The following is a 19,868-nucleotide window of genomic DNA, read 5'->3' as shown; positions in this document are numbered from 1 at the left end:
TTTGTCTTTCACCACCTGGCTTATTTCACTCAACATAATGCTTTCCAGTTTCATCCATGCTATCACAAAGGGTAGAAGCTCCTTCTTTATTTCTGCTGCATAGAATTCCATTGTGTAAATGTACCATAGTTTTTTGATCCATTTATTTACTGATGGGCACCTATGTTGCTTCTAATACTTGGCTATTTTAAATTGTGCTGCTATGAACATTGGGGTGCATAGGTTTTTTGGATTGGTGTTTCAGGGTTATTAGGATATAATCCTAGCAGTGGAATTGCTGGGTCAAAAGGCAGATCCATTTTTAGTTTTCTAAGAAAATATCATACTGTTTTCCATAGTGGTTGTACCAGTCTGCAATCCCACCAACAGTGCACTAGGGCTCTCTTTTCTCTACAACCTCTCCAACACTTGTTTGTTGTTTTGTTTACGATGGCCATTCTCACAGGTGTGAAGTGGTATCTCATTGTGGTTTTAATTTGCATCTCTCTGATGGCTAGTGATATTGAGCATCTTTTCATGTGTCTCTGGATCCTCTGTATGTCCCCCTTAGAGAAGTTTCTGTTCAAGTCCTTTGCCCATTTTTTAATTGGGTTGCTTGTCTTCTTAGAGTTGAGTTGTGTTCATTGATCTTTTGTATTTCCTTTAGACTGTTTATTTCTGCTCTGATCTTTTTTATTTCCTTTTTTCTACTTATTTTGGGCTTTGTTTGTTGTTTTATTTCTAGTTCTTTAAATGTAAAGTTAGATTGTTTATTTGAGATTTTGCTTGTTTTCTTGAGGTAGGCCTATATTGTTTTCCTTCTTAGAACTGTTTTTGCTGTGTCCCATAGATTTGAGGTTGTTTTTATATTTATTTGTTTCAAGGTACTTACTGATTTCTTCCTTGATCTAATTATTAACCCATTCTTGTTTAGTAACATGTTATTTAGTCTCCATTGTTTGAGTGTGTTTTCAGTATTTTTCTTGTAATTGATTTGTTTTTATACCATGGTGATCAGAGAAGATACTTGATATGATTTCAGTCTTCTTAATATTTATTGAAATTTTTTAAAAAGGTGAAAGATTTATGTGTTCTCAAGAGAAACCAGAGTATTACTATTGAAATTTATTTGTGACCTAACATGTTTTCTGTTCTGGAAAATGTTTCATGTTTACTTGAAAAGAATGTATATTCTGCTGTTTTGGGGTGAAATATTCTGAAAATATCAATTATATCTATTTGGTCTAATGTGTCATTTACAGCCTCTGTTTCCATGTTGATTTTCTACCTGGAATATCTATCCATTAATGTCAATGGAGTGTTAAAGTCTCCTACTATGACTGTGTTACTATTAATCTCTCTCTCTATGTCAGTCAGTGTTTGTTTTATATATTTAGGTTCTCCTATGTTTGATGCATACATGTTTACCCAAGTTATAGCTTCTCGTTGGATTGTTTCCTTTATCATTATGTATTGTTCTTTGTCTCTCATTATTGCCTTTGTTTTGAAGTCTATTTTGTCTGATATAAATATTGCTATCTCTGCTTTTTTTTGTTTTCATTTGCATGAAATATTTTTTTCCATCCCTTTACTTCAGTCTGTGCGTCTTTTGATCTGAAGTGGGTCTCTTGTAAACAGCATATATATGGGTCTTATTTTCTTATCCATTCACCCACCCTGTGTCTTTTAATTAGAGCATTTAATCCACTTACATTTAAAGTGACAGGTATGTAGTTATTCTTACGCTATTATTCAATTTATGTTTTTCTTCTTCTTCCCCATCTGCTTCTCCTTCTTCTTCTTACTACTTTTTCTTCCTCCTCCTTCTTCCTTCTTCCTTCATTATCTTCTTCCTCTTTTTCCCTTTCTCCTCCTTTTTCCTTCTCCCCTTCTTCTTCTTACTACTTTTTCTTCCTCCTCCTTCTTGTTCCTTCATTATCTTCTTCCTCTTTTTCCCTTTCTCTTCCTTTTTCCTTCTCCTCCCCTTCTTCTTCTTCCCCTCCTCCTCCTCCATCTCCTCCTCCTCCTCCTTCCCCTCTTTCCCCTCTTACCCCTCCTTCCCCCCCCCCTTCTTCTCCTTTCCCTTTAACATTTATAATACTGGCTTGGAGGTGATCAGCTCTTTTTGCTTTTCCTGTCTGGTAAGCTTTTTACCTCTACTTCAGTTTTAAATGACAGCCTTGCTGAGTTACAGTAGTCTTAGTTCTAGGTCCAAGTTTTTCATAACTCTGAATATTTTGTGCCACTGTCTTCTGGCTGAAAAGTCTCGGTTGAGAAATCAGCTGATAGTGTTATAGGTGCTCTCTTATATGTAACTGTCCTTTTCTTGCTGCTTTTAAAATTCTCTTTGTCTTTCACCTTTGGTGTGGGCCTGTTTGAGTCCATCTTGTTTGGGACTCTCTGTGCTTCCTGGACCTCTGTGTTTTTCTTTCTTGCCCAGTTTAAGAAAGTCTTCAGTCATTATTTATTCAAATAGTCTCTCAATTCCTTGCTGTCTCTTCTTCTGGTACCCCTATGGTGTGCTTGCTGTTCTAGAGATCTCTTTATGTGTCCTCACTTTTTTTGGATTTTTTTTCTGTTCTCATTGGATGTTTTTTACTACCTTGTCTTCCAAGTCATTGATTTGATCCTCTGCTCATTATAATCTGCTGTTGACTTTTTTTTCAATGTATTCACTGTAATTATTGTTTTCTTCATTTCCAGCTAGTTCTTTTGTGTGGTTTCTGTATTTTTTTTATTCTTACTGTCTGTTGAAGTTATCACTGAATCCATCTATTTTTCCTTTGTGTTCTTTAGCATCCTTGTAACCATTGTTTTGAATTCTGTATGTGGTAGATTTCATTTAGTTTTTTTCTGGAATTTTTTTCTGTTCTTTTCTTTTTTTTTTTTTTTGTCTTAAGAAAATTAATTGTTGTCTAAGTACAGTTTTCTGTCTTTTACTCCCATCCCAGCCCACCCCCTCCCCCACAGTGCTCCCCACCTCTGTTCTTTTATTTAATACTGTTTCTTTATTTCCTCAGTTTTGCTGCCTCTCTGTGTTTGTTTCTGTTTATTAGGTAGATCTGCTTTTTCTCCCAATCTTGGTTGGGTGGCCTTGTGTGGTAGGTGTCATGTGGGGCCCACTGGCTCAGTCTCCTTGATTACCTGAACTGGGTGTCACATGAATAGCTTCTGTGTGGGTTAGATGTGGCCTTCTATTGTAGTTGAGCCTTGATTGCTGTTGGCATGCCTATGGGTGGGGTTGCCCTTCAGGCTGGCTGGCTGTGAGGACTGACCATGACCATAGTGTACAAGGGGCTGTTTGGAGGGTGACCCTACAAAGTGAAATTTGCCCCAGTGTCCTGTGACTTCCTTTTGGGTGTGCCACTTGTTTAGCTAATGTGGTATTCTGTTGTAGTCTGAAGCTAGCCCCTGGTTTTGTTGATTCTGAGGCCTTTTGGGAGGGACTCTGGTGCAGATCAGTGACAATGATACCTGTGACTAGTCCTGGGCTACCTGTTAGGAGCAACAAAGTGATTCATAGCTGCTACCAGCCTCTGCTGGGCCTGGATACGTGTGGGAGGGGCCAAGCTGGAAACTAAGGCTGGCACCCATCAATACTGGGCCTGCAAAAGGTCTGCAAGAGGCCCAAGGCCTCCCATTGGCTCTCTATTAGACTAAGTTACTGGAAGGGCCTTGGCAGTGAGTTTGTATGAAGCAGGGTTTTTTTTTTTTTTTTTTTTTTTAAGATTTTATTCATTTATCTTTAGAGGGGAAGGGAAGGAGACAGAGAGAGAGAAACATCAGTGTATGGTTTCCTCTCGTGCGTCCCCTGCTGGAACTAGTCTGCAACCCAGGCATGTGCCCTGACTGGGAATCGAACCATGATACTCTGGTTCGCAGGCCCGTGCTCAATCCACTGAGCTACATCAGCCAGGGCTGAAGCAGGTTTTTAGAGGGTCACCAGGAAGGTGTATATGGTGTTCGCCAGGTCAGTATAGTTTCAATCTTGGCACCAGTGCTGGGTTTGAGGTCTCTTAGCAAAAGTCTCAGGGTTCACCAAAGCCAACTGTCACCACCTACGAGCTGGGGACCTTTGCCACAGAGTGGGGTCTCAGGGAGTCATCAGTGTGGAGCTAGTGTAGCTCCCCAGGCTAATGCCATGTGGAGGGAGTGCTTAACCCAGGAAAGATGGCACCTGTGGTCCATATGGTAGAAAGACTCAACACAGGGATCTTAACTACTGTCCCTCCAGTCTTCCCCTCCAAGCCATGCAACTCAGTCTCTCCTTAGATGACTGGCACCCCTTGAGCCACTATTCCTCTGTCAGAGCCCCAGGTGAGTCCCTGTGACTGAAAGTTTGTGTATTGGCCTTTTAAGAGGATGCCCGGGTTTCTAGTAGCCTTCCATCTCCCCCTACGTGGACAGAATCCTTGCTGATTTCACAGCCAGATATTATGTGGGCTTCTCCCCCGGCACTGGTGCTTTGGGCTGGGGAGCCTGGCGTGAGGCTGAGGCCTGTCACTCCTCAGGGGTACCTCTGCAGCTGAGATATGCCTCCATATTCTCAACTGCCCCATCTGTGTGTGGGCTCAGCCTATTTTGTGTCTGCACCCCTCTCACCAGTCTTGATGTGATTTCATCTTGATATTCTTAGAGGACTTCTGTTCAGCTACTCTTCAGATGATTATCCATGTTGATTGTTCTATGGTTTAGTTTTAATTTTGATGTGGTCATGACGGAGGTGAGTGCAGCTTCTCTACCTACTCCACCATCTTGGACCTTCTTACAGTTTTCTTTTCTCACCACCCTTTTCCATATTTCAGACTTTGATTTTGGCATCATTTTCCATCTTTGTGAACTACAGTTTTGGAAGCATCCTTAATGAGGATCTGTTTGCAGTATGATCTGTCCATTTGTTTCTGAAAGTTTCTTTATTTTGTCCTTTTTCTTGAAAAAAAAAAAGGTTTAGTTTAGTTGGGTACTTAATTATAGTTTAACAGTTATTTTCTTTTAGAAGTTTGAGAATGCTGTTCTAGTATCTGTCTTCCATTGTTGCAGTAGTAAATCAACTTTCAGGTATAATTGTTCTCTTGTTAGCAACCTGCCTTTTGTTCCTAGTTGCTTTTAAGAACTCTTCATTATTGATATTTTGCAGTTTCACTATGATGTCTCCAAGTGTCCATTTCCTTTTTTTTTATTCTTGGAATTTGCTGAACTTGAATCTGTATATTAGTATCTTTCATCAGTTCAGGAAAATTCTCAGCTCTTCTGTTTTTGCATATTGTTTCTCCTTCATTTGTCATGTTTTTGTTCTAAAACTCCAATTAGATATTCATATTAGATATTTTAATGTATTTTAAATGTCTGTTAATCTTTATATTTTTTCATGGTTGCATTCTTGATAATTTCAGTTATATGATATAGTTTGTTAATTTTCTCTTTAACAGTATCTAGTTTGCTGAATTTGGCCTTTGGGGTTTAATTTCCGTTATCCTATTTTTCACTTGATTCTTTTTCAGATCTGTTGCCTCTTTTTTTGTTCTTAGTTTCCATTTTATATTGTATTTTGAAACATTGCTATTCTTAAAAATATTTTTAATTAATCTACTTATTTCTGGTCAATTTTGAGTATTGTACATAGTTTAAAACTTTGAGCTTATTCTTATTGTAACTTTATCTGTGGAAATTCTTACGAGACCCACACTAACACTGCTCTATCTTCCAGGGGATTGTAAACTGTTCTCTCCCAGAGAGAATTGTAAAATTGAGGACACCGTGAACCCAGGGCCACTTAATTTGCAGGATTAAGATTTTCACAACATAAAAGCAGTTGGAATTTGAACTAGAAACATATGTGAAGGTTGGTTTGCTTACAGATTTCCAGGGACCATTCTATTCCCTCTCTCCAAACACAACTAAATTAAGACTTTGGACAATTTTCCTTATAGCTTTCCTTTAGGGTATATATATATTTTTTAAATTTATTAAAAATATTTTATTTATTTATTTTTAGAGAGAGGGGAAGGGAAGGAGAAAGAGAGGGAGAGAAACGTCAGTGTGTGGTTACCTCTCATGTGACCCCTACCAGGGACCTGGCCCACAACCCAGGCATGCGCCCTGACTGGGAATCGAACTGGCAACCCTTGGCTTCACAGGCCCGTGCTCAATCCCCTGAGCTACACCAGCCAGGGCAGGATATATATATTTAAGATCTTATTTATTTATCTTTAGAGGGGAAGGGAAGGAGAGAGGGAGAGAAATACCAATGTATGGTTGCCTCTTGTGTGTCCCCTGCTGGGAACTGGCCTACAACCTAGGCATGTGCCCTGACTGGGAATTGAACTGTGGTTGCTTGATTCCCAGGCCTGTGCTCAGTCCACTGAGCTACACCATCCAGGGTGGTATATATTTTTATATTATATTTTTTTTTATTGAAGATCTAGTCCTTCAGGTGCCAGGTTTTATTGCTTATTTGTAGTCTGACTTCCCATATTTTGTAGTGTAAAGGTTTGGCTTTGTCCTTTGAAACCTGTTAACACTGAAAGCTTTTCAGCATTACCCAGTATTACAGGAAATTCTACTGAGCATTGTTTAAGAGCTTTCATTTTTATAATAAAGCAGTAGCCACATTTGAAATGTAGCTAGTGTGAGAAAGAAACTGAATTTAGAATTTTATATGACTTTAATTAATTTAAAATTAAATAACTGCATGTATCTAGTGGCTACAGCATTGGACAGTGCAGCGTGGTTATGGGAGATTGTCAAATGTCTCTAGGGCAGTAGCTAGCATCATTGCCTATGTACTCCACTCCCTGTGCTATTTATTTATTTATTTTTATTTTTTATTTTTGTCTTTGAGTTTTTTTGTGAGCTCTGCCATGCATTTTAAAGGATAATTCTGTATTTTATCAAGCATTTTTAGGTGTCATGTAACAAGAGGGTTCACATGCCTTTTGTGCACAAGAATCTTGGAAACAGATCTCTGACAGCTTTAGGTTTAGTTATGTTCTTTTCTTGAATGATTAAATGGAAAAGTTCAGGATGCATCTTCTGGCCAAGATGGAGTTGTAGGCAGATACACTTTGCCTCCTTGCACAACCAAAAGAAGGACAGCAACAAATTTAAAAACAAAAAATAACCAGAAGATCAAATGGTGTGGAAACCTGACAATCAAGGAATTAAAGAAACATTCATCCAGACTGGTAGAAGGGGTGGAGACCAGTAGCTGGGTCAGAGAGGACTCATGTCAAGGTGGTGGATGGAGGACCAGAGCAGGCAAGGTAACAGTTGGTGGATCGGGCAGTCCCACATTTGCATCTGAATACACCAGGAGGAACAACTGGGGAGCAAGACTACACAACCCAGGGTTCCAGTGTGGGGAAATAAAGCCTCAAAACCTCTGACTGAAAAAACCTGTGGGGGATGTGGCAGCTGAGGAACTCCCCATCTCATAGTAGAGTTCATTGGAGAGACCCACAGGGTCATAGAATGTACACAAACCCTGCCCCCCATCTTCCCCAGGAATCAGCACCAGAAAGCTCCAATTTGCTTATGGACCCTACAATTTGCTTGTAGCAGGGGGAAATGAATGAAAGCTGGCAGAGAGCCAAGCAAGTGCCCTTGTTCCCTTTCAGACCACCTCCCCCCACATACAGTGCTACAACCCAGCAACGTGGGTTGCCACACCCTGGTGAATATCTAAGGCTCCGTCCCTTACTATGTAACAGGCGTGCCGAGACAAAAAATATGGCCCAAATGAAAGAATAGATCAAAGCTCCAGAAAAAACACAAATAAGTGACAAAGAGGTAGCCAGCTTATTAGATGCACAGCTCAAAACACTGGTAATGAGAATACTCACAGAAATACTTGAGTTTGGTCACAAAATAGAGGAAAAAGTGAAGGCTATGCAAAGTGAAATAAAGGAAAATGTATAGGGAACCAATAGTGACAGGAAAGAAATTGGAACTCAGATTAACAATTTGGAGAAGGAAGAAATAAACATTCAAGCAGAACAGAATGGAGGGAAAAGAATTCAAAAAAATGAGGAGAGGCTTAGGAACCCCCAGGACAACTTTAAATGTTTCAACATCTGAATTTTTGGGGTGCCAGAAGGAGAATAGGAAGAGCAAGACATTGAACACTTAAAGAAGAACTTCCCCAATCTGGCACAGGAAATAGACTCTCAGAAAGTCCAGGGAGCTCAGAGAGTCCCAAAGAAGTTGGATCCATTGGAAGCACACACCAAGGCACATCATAATCACATTAGCCAAAATTAAAGGGGAGAGAATCTTAAAATCAGTGAGAGAAAATGAGAGTTACCTCCTAAGGAGTTCCCATAAGATGATCAGCTGATTGCTCAAAAGAAACCTTGCAGGCAAGAAGGGGATGGGAAGAAGTATTTGAAGTCATGAACGGAAAGGACCTACATCCAAGATTACTCTATCCAGCAAAGCTTTCATTTAGAATGGAAGGGCAGATAAAGTGCTTCCCAGATAAGGTCAAATTAAAGGAGTTCATCATCACCAAGCCCTTATTATATGAAATGCCAAAGGGTCTTACCTAAGAAAAAGAAGTTAAAAAATACGAACAGTAAAATGACAACAAACAAGTATCAACAACTGAACCTAAAAAAGCAAAACAAACAAAAATGAACTAAGCAAATAACTAAAATAGGAACAGTCACAGAAATGGAGATCATATGGAAGCTTATCAGTGAGGAGGTGGAGGGGGAGAATGGGGGAGAAGATACAGGGAAAAAGAAGTATAAATGGTAGGTATGAAATAGACAGGGGGAGGTTAAGAATAGTATAGGAAATGGAGAAGCCAAAGAAGTTATATGTATGACCCATGGACATGAACTAAGGTGGGGTGGGGATTACAGGGCAGAGGGGAATAAAAGGGAGAAAAAATTGGAGAAGTATAATAGCATAATCAATAAAATATATTTGAAAAATAAATTGAAAAGTTCATAGCAGAGTGTTAGAAGTGTTAACTGATTATAATGTTAAAAGTTATGAAAAATAATTATTTTGTCTCATTATACAAAGAATTTAAAGATGTTTAAACATAAAAATATTAATTAAAACAGATGTTCTTTGTAATCAATTTCTTTTACTTTAGGATTCACTTACTTTTTTGGAACCATAGGTAAATTTGATTTTTAAAAAATATATATTTTATTAATTATGTTATTACAGTTGTCCCATTTTTCCCCTTTCACTTCCTTCTACCCTGTCTCCCCCGCCCACCCACATTTCCCCTCTTCAGTTCATGTCCATGTCATACTTGTAAGTTCTTTAGTGTCTGTATTTCCCATGCTCTTCTTGCTCTCCCGCTATTTTCTACCTACCATCTATGCTACTTATTCTCTGTACCTTTTCCTCCCCTCTCTCGTCGTCCTCCGATTGCCCTGTTGCTAACCTTCCATGTGATCTCCATTTCTATGCTCCTGTTTCTGTTCTAGTTGTTTACTTAGTTTGTTTTTGTTTTAGGTGTGATCGTTAATAATTGTGAGTTTGTGGTCATTTTATTGTACATATTTCTTATCTTTTTCTTAGATAAGTCCCTTTGGCATTTCATATAATAAGGACTTGGTGATGATGAACTCCTTTAATTTGACCTTATCTGGGAAGCACTTTATCTGCCCTTCCATTCTAAATGAAAGCTTTGCTGGATAGAGCAATCTTGGATATAGGTCCTTGCCTTTCATGACTCGGAATATTTCTTTCCAGCCCCTTCTTGCCTGTAAGGTCTCTTTTGGGAAATCAGCTGACAGTCCGATGGGAACTCCTTTGTAGGTAACTCTGTCCTTTTCTCTTGCTGCTGTTAAGATTCTTTCCTTATCTTTAATTTTGGGTAATGTAATTATGATGTGCCTTGGTATATTCCTATTTGGGTCCAAGTTCTTTGGGACTGTCTGAGCTTCCTGGACTTCCTGGAAGTCTGTTTCCTTTGCCAGAATGGGGAAGTTCTCCTTTATTGTTTGTTCAAATAACTTTTCCATTTGTTGCTCTTCCTCTTCCCCTTCTGGTATCCCTGTAATTTGGATGTTGGAGCACTGAAAGATGTCCTGGAGGTTCCTAAGCCTCTCCTCATTTTTTTGAATTCTTGTTTCTTCATCCTTTTCTGTTTGGTTGTTTCTTTCTTCCTTCTGGTCCACTCCATTGATTTGAGTTTCAATTTCCTTCCCATCACTGTTGGTTCCCTGTACATTTTTCTTTATTTCACTTAGGGTAGCCTTTGTTTTTTCATCTAATTTGTGACCACATTCAACCAATTATGTGAGCATCCTGATTATCAGTGTTTTGAATTATGCATCTGATAGGTTGGCTATCTCTTCATTGCTTAGTTGTATTTGTTGTGGAGCTTTGATCTGTTTGTTCGTTTGGGCTTTTTTTTTTTTCGTTTTGTTTTGTCGTGCCTGTTATGTAGTGAGGGATGGAGCCTTAGGTGTTCATCTGGGTGAGACACCCCAGTCGGTGGGTTGTGATGCTGTATGTTGGGGAGGGGTCCAAGAGAGAAGTATGGTGCTTGTTCCACTCTCTGATGCCTTTCAGTCACTTCCCCTGCTTCCCACAAGCAAATTGGGCCCTTCTCATGTTGATTCCTGTGTGGGTAGGTTTGTGTATGTTCTAGGACCCAGTGGGTCTCTCCAACGAACTCTCCTGTGAGGTTGTTTGTTTATCCCGGCACCACAACCTCAACCCCCACAGGTGTTTTCATTCAGTGTTTTGAGGCTTTATTTCCCCTTGCTGGGATCCTGGGTTGTGCAGTCTGTCTCCCTCCCCAGTTTCGCCTGGTTTATCTGCATGCGGATGTGGGTGTGCCAGCTACTGCCTTTCGCACTCAGGGTCCACAGGCCACCACTTTGCTGCAACCCTGTCCACCCAGTTGCCCAACCGCCCCCCTCCTGCCTGTCTGGATGAATATGTCTACTTTAACTCCTTGGTTGTTGGACTTCCATATGACTCAGTTTTCTATCGGTACTGGTTGTTTTCTGTTTCTAAATTGTTGTTGTCCTTATTTTGGTTGTGTGAGGAGGCACAGTGTGTCTACCTATGCCTCCATCTTGGCCAGAAGTCTTGGTTCTTTTTTTTACTTGTATTTTTTATTGTGGTAAAATATATACAAGATTTACCATTTTAACTATTTTTTGAATGATTTTATTTATTTTTAGAGAGGGGAAGGGAGGGAGAAAGAAAGGGAGAGAAACATCAATGTGTAGTTGTCTCTCGAGTGCCCCTTACCAGGGACCGTCCTCAAGCCAGGCATGTTCCCTGATCAGGAAATGCACTAGGAAATGGATGGGGAATCGAACCAGCAGCCCTTTGGTTCATAGTCTGACACTCAGTCCACTGAGCCACTCTACCCAGGGCCCGTTTTAACTATATTTAGGTGTATAGTTCAGTAACATTAAATATATTCTTATTGGTTTGCACCCATGACCATCTGTCTACAGAAGTTTTCTCATCTTCCCACACTGAAACTCTGTACTCATTGAACACTAACTCCCCCTCCCCCTTCCCCTTCCCCAAGCCTTTGGCAACTACCATTCTGCTGTGTGTCCTTATGGATTTGACTTGTCTGGGTACTGCATATGTGGAATCATATAATATTTAACTGGCTTATTTCACTTAGCTTCATGTCTTCAAGATTAAATTTGTTTCTTTGAAATTATAATTTGTGATTTTTTAAAAATTACAACATGAATAAAAAAAAGGGGACCACATCAGTTAGTGGAGATTTGGGTTCTTCATGTATTTTCTTCCAGAGGAGAAATGATCACACAATTAAATAAGTGAATGTAATTTGGCCTCATGAAAAAATGTTAGAAACAGTAGAATATGATACTATGTGTTTCGGTTTATAATTCTATTAAACTCACATTTTATTTTATTTTATTTATATTTTATTTTGTTTTTTTCTTTCTTTCTTAACCTCACCTGAGGACATATTTTCATTGCTTTAGAGGGAGAGAGAGGGAGAGAGAGTGAGAAAGAGAGACACCCATCAATGTAAGAGAGAAACATTGATTGATTACCTTCTCTTTATGCACCCTGACCAAACGTGAATCAGGGATCAGGGATATTCAGGGATCAAACCTGAAACCTGAATATGAGCCCTGACTGGGTATTGAACCTGTGACCTTTTGATCTACTGGACGAAGGTCTAACCAACTGAGCCACACCCATCAGGGCATTACATTTAAGTTTTAAAATAATTAAAATTGGGCCTGTTGAATAGATTATTAGGTATTATAAAAACCAGAAATTCTTCCCTGGCTGAGTAGCTCAGTTGGTTGGAGAATCACCCCGATACTTCAGGGTTGTGGGTTCAGTCCTGGTCAGGGCACATACAGGCATCAACCAGTGAATGCATAAATAAGTGGAACAACAAAATGATGTTTCTCTCCCTCTCCCTGTCTTCCTCTCTCTCTTTCTCTCTCCCTTCCTCCCTTCCTTCTTGTCTCTGTCTAAAATCAGTAAGTTAAAAAATCTGAAATTCTTTTAGATACTTCCAGAGGCCTTAACTGGTTAAAAGTGGCTGAAATTATTTTTAGGCTTTATTTATTTATTTAAAAAATGTATTTTATTGATTATGTTATTACACTTGTCCCATTTTCCCCCTTCATTCCCCTCCACCCGGCACACCCTCTTTCTCCCACATTCCCCCGCTTTAGTTCATGTCCGTGTGTCTTAAGTTCTTTAGCTTCTACATTTCCCATACTATTCTTGCCCTCCCCCTGTCTATTTTCTGCCTGCCATCTATGTTACTTATTCTTTGTACCTTTCCCCCCTCTCCTCCTCCCACTCCCCTGGTGCTCACCCTCCATGTGATCTCCATTTATGTGGTTCTGTTCCTGTTCTAGTTGTTTCCTTAGTTTGTTTTTATTTTAGGTGTGGTTGTTAGTAATTGTGTTTGCTGTCATTTTAGTGTACATGTTTTTTATCTTCTTTTTCTTAGATAAGTCCCTTTAACATTTTATATACTAAGGGCTTGGTGATGATGAACTCCTTCAACTTGACCTTATCTGAGAAGCACTTTATCTGTCTTTCCATTCTAAATGAAAGCTTTGCTGAGTAGAGCAATCTTGGATGTAGGTCTTCAGATTTCATGACTTGGAATACTTCTTTCCAGCCCCTTCTTGCCTGTAAGGTCTCTTTTGAGAAATCAGCTGACAGTCCTATGGGAACTCCTTCGTAGGTGACTGTCCCCTTATCTCTTGCTGCTTTTAGGATTCTCTCCTTCATTTTAATCTTGGCTAATGTAATTATGATGTGCCTTGGTGTGTTTCTTCTTGGGTCCAAGTTCTTTGGGACTCTCTGAGCTTCCTGGATTTCCTGGAAGTCTATTTCCTTTGCCAGATTGGGGAAGTTCTCCTTTATTATTTGTTCAAATAACTTTTCCATTTATTGCTCTTCCTCTTCCCCTTCTGGTACCCCTATAATTCGGATGTTGGAATGTTTAAATGTGTCCTGGAGGTTCCTTAGCCTTCCCTCATTTTTTTTGAATTCTTGTTTCTTCATCCTTTTCTGTTTGGTTGTTTCTTTCTTTCTTCTGGTCCACTCCCTTGATCTGAGTCCCAGTTTCCTTTCCATTACTATTGGTTCTCTGTGCATTTTCCTTCATTTCACTTAGTTTACCCTTCATTTGTTCATCTGATTTGTGACTAAAATCATCCAGTTCTGTGAGCATCCTGATTACCAGTGTTTTGAACTGTGCATTTGATAGGTTTGCTATCTCTTTGTCACTTAGAAGTATTGACTCTGGGTCTTTGAGCTGTTTTTCTGCTTGAGCCATAATGTTTTGTTCTGTTTGCACCTGTTACCTATGGGGGGCAGAGCCTTAGGTATTCACCAGGGCAGGGCCACCCAGGTGTCTGGGTTGTAACGCTGTATGTGGGGGTGGGGTCAGAGAGGGGAAAAATTTGGCGCTTTGCTCTGCTCTCTGTTTCATCTTGTTCCTTCCGCTGCTTCCTCCAAGCCAATTGGGCCTTTCTGATGCTGATTCCCATGTGGGTGGGCTTGTGTGCGTTCTAGCACCCTGTGGATTTCTCCAGCGAACTTACCTGTGAGGGTGGGCGTCTGTCCCTGCACCTCAACCCCCACAAGAGTTTTCAATCGGTGTTTTGAGGCTTTATTTCCCAGTGTTAGGACCTGGGCTGCTCGATCTGTCTTGCTCCCCAGTTATCTGCGCACGAATGTGGGACCACTACATGGTCAGCCAGCCACCTTGCACACAGTGCCCTGCTTCTGAATCGTTGCCTTGCTGGGTCTGCCCATTGCCATCCCACGCCTGGGGTCTGCTAGTCGCCACCTGGGTGCCCAGGGTCTGCCCGGTGTCACCCACCACTTCTTGTGCCTCGACCCCTCTCTGCTTGCCAAGGACTGTGCCCAGTCTACCAGTCTGGATGAATGTATCTATTTTAACTCCTTGGTTGTCAGACTTCCATACAGTTTAATTTTTTTTCAGTTTTGGTTGTTACTTTGTTTCTGAATTGTTGTTGTCCTTATTTTGGTTGTTGGAGGAGGCACCATGTGTCTACCTATGCCTCCATCTTGGCCAGAAGTTCTAGACTATATTTAGTTCTGCAATAATGAAAAGGTTAGGGTAGCACTTATTTATTTATTTATTTATCTAGACCCTGGAGTTCCCTGTCAGTTTGGGTTATCCTTAGGCCTGTTGCAACCTTACCATTCCTGCATATCAAGTTTTATCACAAAAGTTGGAGGAGTTACTTGAAAAAAACCTATATTAGAGTTATAAGAGAATAAGAATATGAGAATGAGAATAAACAGCAATAGCTCAAGTTCCTGGAAAATGAGTGTAAAGGCCAGATTTTGCAGTAATACCCCAAAATGCTTTTTATATGAATTGTGGATAAGGTAAATTACTTTTTCTTTCTTGGATGGTATGAAGAATAGCAAGTAAGATTTCACTTTTTTCCTTGTTTGTCCAGTGGGAGGGAATAGCATTTGGGGTAGAGAAAGGGAATGTGAACATTTTTTTAGTGTCACTGAACCTGCTTAGTTGCTTACATAAGCAACTAAGTCTACATTGGTAGACTACATAACTTTGAAAGTAGGTAGGAGAATCTGTATTTCAGAGCTGTGGTTAGCATACAAATTTTTGAACAAGTGACCTGAGTTATAAAAAATTTAAAATGCTTCTAAGAATAACTCCATGACATTTTACATTAATTCCAACTCATGCATTGTCATGTTTGTCAAGTACATTTGTCACCTCAGATGGTAAGTTTATAAATCCAATGTTTTGGGCTTACTAATTTTTTCCACTGAGCATTTTATTTGCACATATGTATTAAATTCCTACAAAACGAACCCCAGGATTTTCCCTCTTGTGTATTTCATCTTGCTTCTTCATGGTCCATGATGCCCACTGAGGTTGTCAGTGTGGTGATACCAAACTGATAGGGTGGAAGCAGGTTGCTTTGCCATTTTCCTAGATCTTTGAGTTGCACATCAAATCTGGGGCTGAAAACTCCATACTTGTTCAGCCTGCCTGTGTGGTTCAAAATTTTCCCAGTTCTTGTGGTCATCAATGATGATATCAAATTCGCCAGTGTAACTTAACCATGTTTCATCATCACAGTTAGAAACTGGGTGATGACTTTGGAGCATGGGCTAATAAGAACCTGGCGTTTTCCTTTGTTTGCATTGTTGATACTCTTGAGAGTACTCACGTGCATCATTATGGTACAAAGGAAAGATGGTGGAAAGAGCTTGACTTTACTAATTTTTAAAAAATACTTTTTCATTGTTTTTATTTAAATTTTTATTGTTACCTGAGGACATATTTAAAAAAGATGTATTTATTTATTTTTACAGAGTGGGGAAGGGAAGGAGAAAGAGAGGGAGAAAACATCAATTATTTGCTTCTTGCATGCCCCCAACTAGGAACTTGGTCCACAACTCAGGAATGTGTCCTGATTGGGAATTGAACCGGTGACCTTTTGGTTTGCAGAATGACATGTAACCCACTGAGCCACATCAGTAAGGGCTTGAATTATTTTTAGTGCTGGAAAAACTCTTGATATCTTAGTAACTTCAATCCATGAATAAGTATTTATTTGGCAACTTACGAGAATTGGCAGGAGGGGCACACTATTTAGTACAAAGTGCTTTGAGTGACTTCAGTCAAGATGGTAGCATAGGCAAACATGGCTCACCTCCTTGCACAACCACATCAAAATTACAACTAAAATATAGAACAACTGACGCTTAGAACCATTAGAAATTGAGTTGAATGGGAGTTTGACAATATGGAACTAAAGAAACCACATTCATCTAGACTGGTAGGAGGGCAGCGATGTGGAATGGGCTGGTCTCACATCCATGTGTGATGGATAAAAATTTGGAAGGGATATTACAGAAACATGGAGTCCTAGCCCCACATCAGGCCACCTAGCCCAGGGTTTCAGTGCCAGGAAGATAAGTCCCTGTGACTTCCGGCTGCAAAAACCAGCAGGCATTGAGTCTGTGGAAGAAACTGCTGGAGTCCCCTTAAAGAACCAATATACAGACTTATTCAGACTCACTTCCTCTGAGCTCCATCACCGGGGTAGCAGCTTAAAAAGCACCTGTGGCATACAGGGAGGAACTGAAGTGTCTGTCATCAGGGTGGAAGCTGGAGGGCAGCTTTCTCTTAGACAGATAGGTGGGCAGAAGCCATTTTGCCTTTGCTGAGCCCTCCCCCAACAGAGCCACAGAACTGGCAAGGGGGTGCCATGTCTGAGACTCCATCAATCTGGCTTACACCATTTGCCCCGCCCTGGATTCCCCTGAGACTTTGTCCTACCCAACTTACAGGCCCACCCAAACTGTTAGCCATTGACTTTTCTATATGAATGGTTGGTGGTTCATGCTTTACAACTTCCTAAAGCCTATCAAGCAACAGCTGGTGAGTCCCCATCCCCTGTACCTCTTGCTAAGTGGCCCCAGGCCTGGCACCAGCAGCAGCCAGTCTACATTCACAGCTTGGCGCTGCCTGGGAATCTCCAAGCCCAGCACAAGTAGCAGGCATCTAAGATTGCTTTATAACTCAGGAAGGGTGGCCCATGGCAGAACCCAGGTGAGGACTGACCTTGGCCTGCACCACCTGGGAAACCCCAGAGACGGCACACCCAGTGGACAGCTATAGACCACAATGGAGCACCACTGCCCTGCCCCTGCACAGCTGATCCTCCACAGAGGGCGGAGGTTGGTGGTCAGTGGTCATAAACAGTTCTTGGAGATGACTGGCCTGGGTATATCTCTTCCAGCAGCAGTCAAGTCTCAACTACCAAGAAAAAAGTGGACTCAGCACAAAGGGCATTCCTTAAGTACCCAGCTTGGGTAATGGGGGAGGCTGTGCCACTGGACTCAGCAGGACACTTACTACATTAGGATATACTACCAAGATAGGAAGTCATAGCAGCTCTACCTAATACATAGAAACAAACACAGGGAGACTGCCAAAATGAGACAAAGAAACATGGCCCAAATGAAAGAATAGATCAAGACTCCAGAAAAAGAACTAACCACAATGGAAATAAGCAATCTATCAGATGCAGAGTTCAAAACACTGGTTATAAGGATGCTCATGGAAATTAGTGAGGGCCTCAGCAGCATAAAAAAGGTCCAGTCAGAAATGAAGGATACACCAATTGAAATAAAGAACAGTTTATAGGGAATCAATGGTAGAATGGATGAAGCCGAGAATCAAATCAATGATTTGGAACATAAGGAAGCAAAAAACAACCAATCAGAATAACAAGAAGCAGAATCTAGAACACAAGAGCAGTGGAATGCAGCCTTCGGAATAACTTCCAGCATCCCACCATTTGCATCTTAGGGGTGCCAAAAGGAGAAGAGAAAGAGGAAGAGATGGGAAATCTGTTCGGAAAAAAATGAAAGAAAACTTCCCTAATTTGATGAAGGAAACAGTCATGCGAGCCCAGGATGCACAGAGAGTCCCAGACCAGATGAATGCAAAGAGGCCCACTCTAAGACACATTGTAATTAAAATGTCAAAGGTTAAAGAGAGGATGTTAAAAGCAGCAAGAGAAAAGCAGTTAGTTACCTAGAGAGGAGTTTTCACAAGACTCTAAACTGATTTCTCAAAAGAAACTTTGCCAGTTAGAAAGAAATGGCAATAAGTATTCAAAGTAATGGAAAACAAGTACTTACAGCCATGATTGCTCTACCCAGCAAAGATATCATTTAGAATCGAATGGTAGATAAAGAGCTTCCCAGATGAGAAAACACTAAAGAAGTTCATTATCACCAAACCATTATTATATGAAGTGTTAAAAGGACTGTTTAAGAAACAGAATATCAAAACTACGAACAGTAAGATGCCATAAATGCATATCTATCAACATTGAATCTGTAAAACAAATTAAGCAAAAAAGAAGAACAGAGACAGAATCATGGATACTGAAAGCATTTTGATCGTTGCCTGATGGGAAGGGGGTGTTTGGGGAATGGGTGAAGAGGTGAGGAGATTAAGAAGTACAGAGAGGTAGTTATAGAACAGCCACAGGAATGTAAAGTACAGTGTAGAAAATGGAGTTGCCAAAGAACTTGTACATGTGACTCATGGACATGAACTGAGGGAGTGGAGGGTGGTGGGTGGAGGGGAACAAAGGGGGAAATATTGAGACAAGTGTAATAGAATAATAATCAGTAAAATATAATAAAACCTAAAGTGCTTCGATATTGCCATTTTGAATTTTTAAGTTTAAGATAAAAAAAATCTGATCTATACATGAAAAGTCCCTGGGGAAAGATATTAGACTGTTCAAGTGTAAGTAAATGAACTCCTGGGACCTCTGTAAACATTTCATTTACTTTTTGTATTTGTTACATGGGATTGCCTTCTCATGTCATCATTCAGCATGCTCCAGAGCTAGCACGTTCAACTTCATAGTTCCTGGGAGGGCAAACAAATCTAATAGACTCAGTGAGACACTGTCTAGAGAGTGTACTGATACACTGAGAATCTTTCATCATGTATTCTAAAACTAACATGTAGATAATATATTTTAGATTTTTCATATAACTTCTCATTTTTCGGGGGCTAATTGAATTATTTGGAAATGTAAATCACTTAGCAGTATCTACTGCATAGATAAAGGAGAAAGGTTGTAGAATGGGAATCAGGGGATTATGTGGCATCTCTATGATTAAATGCCAGTGCTAATTGCAGTATGTGAGCCATACTATACATATAAAATTTTAAGTTTGTAAATTTATACTTCTCATGTATTTTACATACACAAGTAGAGTATATAGGTGGATCAAGTATTATTTCTTCAAAAATGTTAACTTTAATGTTTCAGAGGCAGTGGTATATTAATTCTATTTTTTTTAAGTGATTTTTCCTTGTTTTTTTTTTTTAAATATTTTATTTATTTATTTATTTTTAGAGAGAGGGGAAGAGAAGGAGAAAGAGTGGGAGAGAAACATCAATGTGTGGTTGCCTCTCGTGAGTCCCCTGCTGGGAACTGGCCTGCAACCCAGGCATGTGCCCTGACTGGGAATCGAACCGCAATACTCTGGTTCGCAGGCCCGTGCTCAATCCACTGAGCTACGCCAGCCAGGGCTTAATTCTATTTTCTTAATTGATATAGAAAATGAAGTTAACCATCATTTCTTGTGATTATAAGAAGTAGTTTATCAGTTTATGAAGGAAGCTACATATTAGGTATCACAAGTGTTAATTTTGTATCTAATGTGATCTTATATGTGCAATTTCATACATTAGATTTGGGGAAGTACTTATGCATGCACTGGTATATTTAAAAATAGCATCAGTATTGATGTATGCCTCATATAAAAATACATTAAAAAAGGAGACATAAATTTTAGCAAAGGATTAAGTTTATACTTACACTATACAGAGT

At 40.0% G+C, this 19,868-nt stretch overlaps 1 protein-coding gene across 2 annotated transcripts in view; it reads left to right on the top strand.

Annotated features, from left to right (window-relative positions):
• The window catches only part of USP6NL (USP6 N-terminal like), a 188,198-nt gene that overhangs the window by 14,355 nt on the left and 153,975 nt on the right, over positions 1–19,868 (top strand). The window lies entirely within an intron of this gene.

This window comes from Artibeus jamaicensis, unplaced genomic scaffold (assembly GCF_021234435.1).
Source record: "Artibeus jamaicensis isolate MK-2021 breed Jamaican fruit bat unplaced genomic scaffold, CSHL_Jam_final contig_426, whole genome shotgun sequence".
NCBI classification, from domain to species: domain Eukaryota; kingdom Metazoa; phylum Chordata; class Mammalia; order Chiroptera; family Phyllostomidae; genus Artibeus; species Artibeus jamaicensis.
This window is presented reverse-complemented; position numbering and strand designations above follow the sequence as displayed.